At 43.6% G+C, this 12,714-nt stretch overlaps 1 pseudogene; it reads left to right on the top strand.

Moving 5' to 3' along the window:
- Positions 1-9,837: 9,837 nt before the first annotated feature.
- On the top strand, positions 9,838-12,280 carry LOC147459942 (uncharacterized; annotated as a pseudogene).
- Positions 12,281-12,714: the final 434 nt, after the last annotated feature.

Genomic DNA, 12,714 nt, shown 5'->3' with positions numbered 1-12,714 from the left:
TCCATTTCAACTATGTAGCTTGGTTTCTATTGTAATTTTGCCAATGGGCAATACCAGTACATGTGTTAGTGAGGTTGAGCACCATATATCGTTTGGGGATCATCATTCTCTAGCATTTTCTCTCTCTTCAACGTTTTGTCATAGCCCTCTCTCAATTGTAACTTTTTTGGTCTCATAGGTCATTCTGGCCTTTTGAAGACGATAATATAACATTTCATTTCATTTTTCACTTGCGTTTTTTCAAATTTGAGGGAACATTTCCTCTCTCTCTCTCTCTCTCTCTCTCTCTCATGGGTCTCTCACTGTTTTAATTTTGCTATTTTAAGGTTTCATAATTGTTTTTTTTTCTGTTTTTTAGAATTTCGTCACTGTTTTTTGCTGTTTTTTAGGGTTTCAAATTTGTGTTTTGCTATTGTTTTAGGTTTCACAAACGTTTCTTGTATGTTTGTGATGTTTGTTGCTATGGACAGATGTCATCATGGTTTCAGTCGCATGGTCTCAACATAGATAGATTACCTCCCTTTCAATACTCCCTGGATGCACCCTCCCTGTCTCACACAGACAAAGATCACCATACTCACACGCCAGGATTTGATTCAACTAGATACCAGGAGCACATGGATATAGCCGACACGACACAAGAGTTGGGCACGAAGATGGCCTTCTACAGAGAGCATCTTCTCCAACTCACGGAGGACAGCTTTGTGACTAGGCATGCATACATGGATACGCACTTATCTCATAGATAGATTACCTCCGTTTCAATACTCCCTGGATACACCCACCCTGTCTCAACATAGACAGAATACCTCCGTTTCAATACTACCTGGATGCACCCTCCCTGTCTCTCACACGGACAGAGATCACCATACTCAACACGCTAGGATTTGATTCAACTAGATACCAGGAGCACATGGATATAGCTGACACAAGAGTTATAGCACGAAGATGGCCTTCTACAGAGAACATCTTCTCCAACTCATAGAGGACGGCTTTGTAACTAGGCTTACATACATGGATACGCACTTGTCTCATGGGATAAGATGCGCTATTGGGCAAATATGCACATCCTCACATCAGCTCCCGATCGAGATTGGCCGATTTCGAGGGGTGCCAGTAGGGGCCAGGATATGTCACCTATGTAACCTAGAGCAAGAGACAGAGTTGCACTACACATGTCACTACCCGGCATACTATGAGACAGGCGGTCGTTTCCACTGCATGTTCAGGGAAGGTTTTGGACCTTTTTCTAGAGCCATGAGATACAAGGATTAGAGGTGTCTCAGATTGTTCCTGCTAGAGCTGCGTAGACTTAGGGAGAACTTGTTGAGGACATTAAGGGAAAGACAGTCTCAAAGACGAATCACAGATTTCTTTACACCAGCCAGTGGAATGGAGCAATTATTACAGTAGATCTTAGAGCCTACTCATACTAGAGGTAGGTACGTTGCTTGGCTGAGCCATTGAGCTTGGCAGATCCAGACGCCCAAGACCTCGGGGAGTCTCCCACTACCAACGAATGTTGCAACAAAAGATACGGATTACCCTAGCTCGACATGCAAGACGACCAACCAGAGTACTAACCATGGAGGAGGTCGATGAGATCTGTTAGCGATCGATGAGAGATTTCATCTAAACACGCAAACCCACCCCTCCCATCCTTTTTCCCTTAACGTTTTAGTGTTTTTTTTTTCTTTGTAACTTTGTAATTTTTGTACTTAAGATAGTATCAGATTCACCAATTGTAACTTTTTGGTCTCACAGGTCATTCTGGCCTCTTGAAGACGTTTAATATAACATTTCATTTCTCTCATGGAAAGCATCGAAGAAGTGCCAATGGCTTCCCCCACGTGTAAGAAGACGCATCCCTCGTCAGCCGTCCACAAAGCCTCTTTCATGCGGATAGGGAAGAGGATGTCGGCAATAGAGAAGGAAATGAGAGAATGGAGAAATGAAGTGGAAGAGTGGAGGAAAGAGAGGAGCACTATTTTTCAAAGATGGGACCGAAGAATCCAAGATTCCATCATCCGAAATCTACAAGCAAAAAGTAGGTGGCTCAAAGAAGGCAAAATTTAGCCATCCATGAATACCATGAGAGAAGAAATAAGGGTTATCAAGAAAGGTGAGGAGAAGAAGTCATGCACCGCGGTCATCTCCACTACACAAAAGAAAGTAGAGGAGGCCGAAAAATGGATTGTGCCAAGAAAGAGAAAGGTAAGGAAGCTCCTTGTACACCTACTCTTATTAACATGACCCTCAAAAGAGAAACAACGAAGGAGGATGCAGGCTCTACATGTGAGGGTAACCGGCTTCAAGGACATAAACAATGTGGAAAAAGAGGTCCTAAGCCTCACATCCATGATGGGGGTGAAAGGCATGGAGAGTGGGCAAGAAGAGTGATGGCCCGGGAGAATCTTCAAAAGGGAGAGCTCTCATACTACGCTTCCCCTCCTTGGAAGAGAAAAAGGAATTATTGAGAAAGAGGCCTACTCTCAAGAAGACGGTTATTTTCCTCGGTGATGATCTCACTCTCTCACAGCTTGCGCATATGAGAGGTAATGCCAGAGATTACGGCGGCAAGGAAGAAGGGAAAGAGACCTTTTACAAAGATAGTCGGGTGGTGATTGTAGAGCGGCGCTCTACATAACGGTGTGAGACCTATGGGACCACACTGAAGATGGCTACTTGGAATTGTAATGGATCTGTGAGGTTGAACATTGGTGCCTTTGAGAACAGTTTCAGAGACAAGGACATTGTTTTTTTCTCAGAGACTCATCAGGCCCCTGGACAGCTTATGCCACATGTGGTGGAATACAGATGGGAGACAATCCACAGGACAATCGCGATATCTGAGTATGGGAGTAGAGGTTTAGGAGGAGTAGCATTGCTATTCAAGGAGGAGTTACAACCACTACTACATATTGTACGGAGAGATGATCATGCTTCTACGACACTTTAGATTAGATGCTTAGAGAGTTGGATGTGGGTGAGTTGGGGCTTGACAGATGCTCAATGACAGAGAGCAGACAGAGTATGGAAGATACCTCACGAAGATGACTACATATGGGTTAGCCATACTTAATGGCTTAAACGATTTCCTTGAGCAATCGGTTTCACATACTTTCCACACAAACACGGGGCCAATACATAAGACTATGTTATAGCACAGTCGAGCTTTATTCCTTGTATTTAGGATTTCATATTGGGAGCCAGACCAATGGGCGTAGCAATGGATCATGCACGGGGCCAATACAGAGGACTATGTTATAGCACAGTCGAGCTCTATTACTTGTATTCAGGATTTCATATTGGGAGCCAGACCAGTGGGCGTAGCAGTGGATCATGCACTTTTGACATTGTCTGTTTCATTTCAGTATAGTACAACCCATACATCAGGAGGCAGGTCCCATTATACATTTACACCAGAGACCGACTTGGTTTATATCGAGGAGATCTAAAGCCGTCTATGCACAGGTGGTCATGGCTTCTCAGTGGAGGAGTGCACCACTTTACTGATTGAGACACTGCATGGTGCAACATCAGAGGCATACCCACACACTCAGCCGGGTCGAAGGCGATATTCTGGGAGTATGCCCCTGAATAGTTGGTATGATGAGGAGTGCAGAGAGATGAGAGCCCAACTTCTGAGGGATCTTCTTTTCGGAGTCATCACTTACAGACAATCTTGGATTGCTTCTCATTGCCTTGTGCGACGGAAGAAACGAGCTTACTTGGCCTAGATGGAGAGAGACTTGTATCAGTTGTTCTTGAGTAGAGTCTTAGGAGAGGCATCGCGATTCTTTCATGAGCACTCCCCTCCCCCAGTGATTACTTCTCCTAATGTGTGGGGCCTGTATGTCTCATGGTTATATACGGTTCCTGGACAGGATCCCCTTCCAGATCCTACAGAGCCATGCCCACCTACCAGCACCTTTTTTACCACTGAGATGGTAAAGAGAGCCATTGACAAGATGAGGATCAACGGGGCATATGATCATGATGGTCTGGTAGCAGAGCTCTTTACACATGCTAGAGATATGTCGGTAGAGGTTCTTGCAGTGTTGTTCAATCGTGCCATGTGTGAGGGGTTACCTGAGACTTGGAGGTTGTCTACTATTGTGCCTATCTTCAAAGCAGGTGATCCTACAGAGCTTGAGAATGACCGCACTATTATGGTTGGGCACACATTGGCACGGTTGTATGCATCCATTCTTGAGCAATAGTTGAGTAATTGGGCAGAGGGTGAGGGTGTATGAGCAAAGGGCCAAGCCAATTTCAGGAGGGGTTTCTCCACTCTTGATCATATTCTGACACTGTATATGGAAGGGAAGGTCACATGGGAGACGCATTTATTGTAGCTTTGTGGCCGCAAAGCATTTGACATGGTAACGAGAGCTCGATTGATGCGCAGACTGCGGGAGATGGGGGTGTCCATAGTGTTGATTCTGGGATTATGGCTCTATACAGATCAATGATGGGACATGTACGCACTCTGGAGGAGATATCTGATTTAGTTCACTCCACCATTGGGGTGAAACAGGGTTGCCCATTGTCTCCTACTCTATTTGGTATGTATGTTGATGAGGTGTCTGATTACATTGACAGAGAGGGTGATAGAGGTGCCCAGTTGGCAAGAAGTTGTTATATGCTGTTGATATTGGTGTTGATCTCTGACTCACCAGAGGGTATGCAGCGACAGTGGGATGCATTACACTGTTTTGCAGAGGATAGTGGATTGTCTGTTTTCACATATGGTCAGGAGATTGTAGAGTGTACAGATGCATACACTAGAGCTTGCGGCCTTGGGAGGCTTGGAGAGGATCTATTCGCGGGTTCAGTTCGAGGAACCTCGAACAAAGTTATGGCTCTTTGATACTTTAGTAGACTCAACTATGTTGTATGGGGACCTTTTGTAGGCCAGGATGGTTGGAGACGTATGGAGAGGCCCTTGGTATCTATGATCTCTCGATTGATCAGAGCCAAGGCCTCCGTACCCCACGCTCTCATTTGAGCAGAGCTAGCTGCCCCTCCTATGGAGATTGAGGCGCTTACCAGATCAATCTCCTTTGTGCACAGCTTGTGGGATACTACTAGAGACAAATATGCTAGATTGGCCCTTGAGTCTTCCAGAAAGTTAGCACTTCATGTTGGTACACACACGTGACATCATGGTTTCAAACGCATGGCTTCACCATGGACAGGTTTCCCCCTTTCCAGTACTCTCTTCAGGCACCCTCGATGTCTCTTACACGGGTGGAGATGACTAGACTCATTCGTCAAGACTTGATACAGCTAGATACCAGGAGGATATGGATAGAGCACGAATATGGATTTCTATAGAGAGCATCTTCTCTACCTCAAAGGACATGGGTTTGTGATTCGACACAACTACATGGACACACATATGTCTCATGGTTTGCGGTGTGCCATTGGTCAGATACGCACATCCTCACATCAGCGGAGATTGAGAGTGGTAGATTCAGAGGGATACTAGCAGACGGCAAGATATGCCGGTTATGCCAGCTAGAGCCAGAGACAAAGCTACATTACATATGTCATTGCACAGTGTACTATGAGATACGGGGCCGTTTCCAGTGCTTATTAAGAGAAGGGTCATGAGTCATGAGGATCAGAGATGTCTTGGGCTATATCTACTTGAGTTACACAATAAGAGACACTTTACTGGGAGAGCTAGAGAGAGAGAGTCCCAGAGATAGATTACAAATTTCTTTTCACTAGATATGGGATAGCCAAAGGAGAAGCCATTACTGCAGAGCTCCGCCCACACTCATTCGTCCACTACCGGCACTCTCATCGACCGAGCACTAGAGCTACGGAGATCCATACGGCCACGATTGAGGAGAGGGGCTGCACAGCATTGACGGAGACTATAGCAAAGGATTTGAGCCATACTCTCTCGACATCTAGAGTGCATATGAGGATGGAATTTAGTAGTAGTATCTTTGTTCTAGTTCTTTTGTACCCAGACATGGTATTAGATTCACCATTTTGTAACAGATTGGTCTCATAGGTCATTTTGGCCTTTTGAAGACGTTAATATAACATTTCATTTCATCTCTCTCTCTCTCTCTCTCTCTCTCTCTCTCTCTCTCTCTCTCTCTCTCTCTCTCTCTCTCTCTCTCTCAAAGTCCATCTTTCCCTCCACACATGTCCTCTCCCAGTCTCTGTGTGTGCCTGTTTTTTTTTTTATTGTTTTCTACTATTTTTAAGGGTTCTATCATTAATTTTGTTGTTTGCAAGGATTCTGAAACTGTCTTTGTTGTTTTTTTAGGGTTTGCTTATGTTTTTTTGCTAATTTTTAGGCTCTCTCTCTCTCTCTCTCTCTCTCTCTCTCTCTCTCTATATATATATATATATATATATATATATATATATATATATATATATATATATATGTATGTATGTATGTATGTGCCGCTTATGCCAGCTAGAGCCAAAGACATAGCTACATTACATATGTCATTGAGCAGTGTACTATGAGATTCGAGGCCGTTTCCACTACTTATTCAGAGAGGGTTTCGGTCCTTTCTCTAGGGTCATGAGTTATGAGGATCAAAGATGTCTTGGGCTATATCTACTTGAGTTACAAAGATATAGAGACGCTTTATTGGGGAGAGAGAGAGACAGTCCCAGAGACGGATTATAGATTTCTTTTCACTAGATATAGGACAGCCAGAGGAGCAGCCATCACTGTAGAGCTCGGCCCACACTCATCCGACCACTACCGGCACTCTCATCGTCCGAGCACGAAGCTACGGAGATCCAGACGGCCACCTATCACCCAAGTGTGGTAGATTGGTTATGCCATTTCCCTCTTGGATAATAGGTCTTGAGTTCAACTCTCCTCATTGAATAGATCTTTAAGGCTTCTTTGGATAGTTTCCTACGATGTTAAAATTCTCTTCTTCTTCTCCTCTCTCTCTCTCTCTCATTGAGGAGAGCAGCAGAAACTAGACTAAATAGAGCACATGTAGCATTGGGTTGATTGTAGAGGATGTGTTCATAGATGTAGTTTCAGGAGCCTTGGACGAAGCTCTGGCTTTTTGACACTTTCGTGGATTTCGCATTGTTTTATGGAGTTCAGATATGGAAGCCTTCATTGGACCATCACGAGAGGTTGGGTCGCACTAATGGATGGGGAGACACGGAGAAGCCTCTAGTCTCTATGATCTCACGGCTTATTAATGTCATGGATTTTTGAGAGTCGGCCATCGTTGCTGTCATCGCCTGCATCATTGCATGTGTCATCACCTGCATCCCTGCATCATTGTTGATGTCATCGCTTGCATCATCGCTAGAAGATTCTAGAAACTTGGAGGACGTTTCGAAAGAATCTAGAAGTTTCTGGAAAGCTCTAGAAAGAGGAAGAAGGATCTAGAAGGTTCTAGAAGAACAAGAATGTTCTAACCTCCTCAAGAAGAACCTAGAAAGTTCTAACCTCCTAAAGTAACCTCTTCAAGCACTAGTATAAATAGGGGTCTTGGGCCACAAGCCCCTCAGTCTTGCCAACACCAATTGTGACGCTCCTATGAGGAAATCCCTCTTCTAGTTCTTATGTCCCAAGTCTTGTCCTTGCAATCAATACTTGTCTTGTACTCAAGTCATGTAATCCAAGCCTTATATCTAGCTCTCTTAATAAAGTATTAAGTCTTGTAATCAATATTAAGCTTATCATCAAGTCCAAGTTCCTGTACATTGTGAGCGTCTCCTCTTGCTCTCTTCTAGCTCTATACGTGCTCATAATAGTTTGGCAAGACTACCATCTCTTAAGCTTCTCAAGCCATCATGGAGCTGAGGATGGAAGGTGTCACTAACGCATTGCAATTAACGCATTGCAAAGCATGCAAGCTCATTTACAAGAACTTCGCGAGAGTAATGCTCAACTTCAAGCAGGGCAATCCCTAACCTTGGGACTGTCGTTGCAAGATCTTCAACGTCAAAGTCAAGAGCTTCAAAAGACAAGCAACATCAAGCACAAGCTGCAAGATCCAACTATTCTCAACAACATAAGGAGCCAAAGGTCAGCATGCCTGAAAAATTTGATGGGACTATATCAAAGTTTAGAGGTTTTCTCCAACAAGTGTGTCTCTTCATTCGAATGCAACGAGAGCGTTATCCAGATGATGCCTCTCAAGTAGGCCTTATTGGGACCCTCCTCTCGGGTACAGCTCTCTCTTGGTTTGCTTCCTTACTTGAAAAAGAATCTCCTCTCCTTCATTACTTTGAAGCTTTTGTGCGGGAGTTCTCTGCAACCTTTGGGGATACTAATAGAGCAAGGGTTGCTGAAACCAAACTTAGAAATCTTTGCCAAGGATTAAGACCTGCATCCGTCTATGCATCCGAATTTCAACAGCTCACTTGTGATTTAGCTTGGCATGAGGAATATTTCATTAGCCAATTCCGGTGGGGATTAAAGGATGATGTAAAATATCTTTTATTGATTATGCCAAAGGTTCAGAGACTAAGCGAGTTCATCTCTCAAGCAATAGAATGTGATAATTGACTATTTGAGAGAGGACAAGAGAGGCGTCTTGGGGCACCATTGCGATCCCAAACAAAAGTGACACATGATGGCCATGAATCAAGCATTGAGCCCATGCAAATTGATTCAACACGGTTTCAACCTCTCTCAGCCCAGGAGAAGGAAAGGCGACGGCTTAATGGCTTATGTATGTATTGCAAAGAGCAGGGGCACATTGTTCAACAGTGTCCAAGGAAGAGAAGGATGAAGATTCACGGTGCAATGGCCTCAACGTGTTTGAAAAACATGGACGTCCAACCTCAATAGAGACCGACCAGTTGGACAAAAGACAAGCAAAAGAAAGTCTCTTTCTTCTTGCTGATTCCACTTCAAGTTTTATGCTACCAATCAAGCTCCATATGCCGAGTAGGCACATGGATTGTGAAGCATTACTAGATTCGGGCACAACTGCGTGCTTCATGGACAAAGGATTTGCAAAAAAACAAGGCATACCACTTGTAGAGAAGTCTAATCCAGCAACTGTTGAGGTCATTGATGATTGCCCTCGCTTCAGGGGATGTCAGGTATGAAACTCACCATAGAAGTAACATTGAAAGAGCCATGTTTCAAGAATAGCGTTCAATATCATACAAAGCCCAAGCAGTCCAATTGTTATTGGGTTATCGTGGCTTGAATTACATAATCCTAACATCGATTGGAGGGCTAGGAGAATTGAACCATGAAAAGTCCAAAAGAGAAGGGAAGGCATAATAGGCCTATATATCTTGGAGCCAAGGTCTTCATGCGTGCAGCAAAAAAGTATCCAACTTTCTTGATATTTGCAACACCGATCGACATGTCGACAACAAAAACCATGAAGGCATTGTCTTGTTAATATCAAGATTACAATGATGTTTTTGAGAAGAAAAATGCAGACCTCTTACCGGAGCATCGATCCTATGATTGTGCTATAGAGCTTCAAGATAGAACCCAACCCCCTTTTGGCCCAATATACAAGCTATCTCAAGATGAATTGGTAGAATTATGAAAAAATATTGAAGAGAATCTTGCTAAGGGGTTCATACGGCATTCAAAGCCCAGCAGGAGCTCCAATACTCTTTGTGAAAAAGAAGGGAACTCTCCGGATATGCGTGGATTATAGGGGTCTGAACAAGATCACCGTCAAGAATCTCTATCCCCTTCCCTCGATCCCAGAGCTTCTTGAGCGCCTTGGCAAGGAAAGAATATTTATAAAAATAGACCTTCGTGGTGCTTACAACTTAGTCAAAATCAAAGTAGGTGATGAATGGAAGACACCCTTTCGTACAAGGTATGGCCACTTTGAATATACCGTCATGCCATTTGGTCTCACAAATGCTCCATCAATTTTTCAATATTTAATGAACGACATCTTTTGGGAGTATTTGGATTATTTTATGGTAATATACTTGGATGATATCTTGATATTTCCAAGGATCAAGAAGAGCATGAGCACCATGTACGGTTAGTGCTTGAAAAGCTTCGTGCATCAGGGTTATATGCAAAGTTGGATAAGTGCTCTTTTCATCAATCTAAGGTCTCTGAAAAGGGAATCTCCATGGATCCAAAGAAGGTTCAAACCATCTTTGAATGGGAGACACCTACCTCGGTAAGAGATGTCCAATGTTTTCTCGGATTTGTAAATTTCTATCGTATCTTTATCTAGGGATATTGCAAGGTGGTTATAGCACTCACAAAATTGACATGCCATAATAAGTTTGTTTGGGTCTTAGAGGCCGCAAAAGCTTTTCAGACTCTCAAGCAAGCTTTCACAACCGCACCCATTCTAATTCACGCAGATCCTAGAAAGCCTTCCATCCTAGAAACAGACGCTTCATATTTTTCCCTTGGTGCTATTCTATCCCAAGTAGGTGAGGATGGTCGGGTACATCCATTGGCTTTTCATTCCCGCAAGTTCTTGGCTGTAAAAATCAATTATGAAATCCATGACAAAGAGCTCTTAGCAATCGACTCCTTCGACACTTGATGTCACCTACTTGAAGGAGCTCCTCATAAGATCACTGTCCATACAAATCACAAGAATTTGGAATACTTCATGGCATCCCGCGTTTTGAATCATCGCCAAGCCAGGTGGAGTGGTATCCTATCAAGGTTTGGTTTTCTTATCTCTTATAGGCCTGGCCGTCAACAAGGTAAGCCAGATTCCTTATCACGAAGATCCTACCTTGCACCTAGAGAAGGCAACGCAGCATTTGATCAACAAGAGTCAGTGATTTTGAAACCCGAGCAGCTTAAGCTAAACGTCACCATAAGCCAAGCTCCTGAAGATTCTACTTTTCTTTCTAAGGTGAAGACGCAAATTGCCAAGGACCTACTTGCTCAGAATATTAGACAACAACTGCAAGGACAAGGGGTTAATGAGGACTTTCAAGAAATTGATGGACTAATTTACTATAAAGGTCTTCTCTATATTCCGCCACGACCAACACGCTTGGAGGTACTTCAGCAGTGGCATGATCTTCCATCAGCAGGGCATTTTGGGGTTAATAAGACAATTGAGCTTCTCTCCCTTGACTTTTGGTGACCTCAAATGTGGAAGCTTGTCAAGGATTATGTAGACACTTGTGACACTTGCAATAGATCAAAGGCCCCTCGTCATCGTCCTCATGGGTTACTCCATCCCTTGCCCATTCCAAGCAAACCATGGTCATCCATCTCCATGGATTTCATTGTAGAGCTACCCTTATCACAAGGATTTGACTTCATTTTAGTAGTCGTGGATCAATTTACAAAAATGGCACACTTCATTCCAACCACTAAAACCATCACCGAGAAGGTACGGCCAAACTCTTTCTACACCATATCTATCGTTATCACGGATTACCGGATGACATAGTTTCTGATCGAGGCCCACAATTCATCTCTAGCTTTTGGAAAAGCTTATTCAAGCTACTCAGAGTACAAATCAACCTCTCCTCAACCAATCACCCACAAAGTGATGGACGAACCGAGAGAGTAAATCAAGTTTTGGAACAGTATCTCCGTTGTACTATTAATTATCACCAAGATAATTGGGTCGAGCTCCTATCGCTAGCAAAATTCTCCTACAATAACAGTTTTCACGTCTCCACTCATCACACTCCATTCTTTGCTAATTATGGTCAACATCCCATACAGGATATCCACAGACACCATCAATTCAAGAATCCAGTTACTATTCATCTTGCACAATGGTTATCTGCAATTCACAAAGAGCTTACAATTCATATCAAAGAAGCTCAATCCAAGTATAAGGAAAGTGCAGATCTCCATCGCATGCAGCATGCAAAATACAAAGAGGGAGATAAAGTGCGGCTCCTTCAGCGTGATCTACGTTCATCTCGTCCCTGTCAAAAGCTCGATTATTGAAGGCTTGGCCCGTTTAAAATTATTCATCAAGTCAATCCAATCACCTATCGACTCCAGTTGCCCTCATCCATGAAGATCCATCCGGTCAAAGAGGATACCAAACTAGAACCTTGTCACACATCTAACATCCCAGAAAGAGCCCTACAACCACCTCGTCCGGTTGAGATTCAACATGACGAATATGAGGTCGAGAAATTCCTAGATTCTCGAGTTTCGCGTGGCACGTTACAGTACTTGGTGCATTGGAAAGGCTATGATGTCAGTGAAAGAACCTGGGAACCAGCACACAATCTTCAACATGCACCTCTCAAAGTCCAAGAATTCCATCGACAACATCCATGGAAGCCCCAGTCAAGGAACATCACCGCTCCTCGTGGAACTCGTAGTTGATGTCATTGCTTGCATCATCGCCTGTGTCATCACCTGTATGATCGTCTATGTCATTGCCTATGTCATTAGTTGCATCATCGCCTGCATCATCGCCTGAAGATTCTAGAAACTTGGAGGAGGTTCCGAAAGAATCTAGAAGTTTCTGGAAAGCTCTAGAAAGTGGAAGATAGATCTAGAAGGTTCTAGAAGAACTAGAAGGAATAAAAAGGTTCTAGAATATTCTAACCTCCTCAAGTAACCTCCTCAAGCACTAGTATAAATAGGGGTCTTGGGCCACAAGCCCCTTAGTCTTGCCAACACCAATTGTGAGGCTCCTCTGAGGAAATCCCTCTTCTAGTTCTTATGTTCAAGTCTCGTCCTTGCAATCAAGATGACATTATTGGAACAGAGCTAGCTACCCCGCCAATAGTGGTTGAGGAGCTTACCATATCAAT

Source organism: Adiantum capillus-veneris, chromosome 4 (genome assembly GCF_014529385.1).
Source record: "Adiantum capillus-veneris isolate H3 chromosome 4, ASM1452938v2, whole genome shotgun sequence".
In the NCBI taxonomy this organism is placed as follows: Eukaryota; Viridiplantae; Streptophyta; class Polypodiopsida; order Polypodiales; family Pteridaceae; genus Adiantum; species Adiantum capillus-veneris.
Note: the sequence above shows the minus strand (reverse complement) of the source record. Positions and strands in the feature narration are given on the sequence as shown.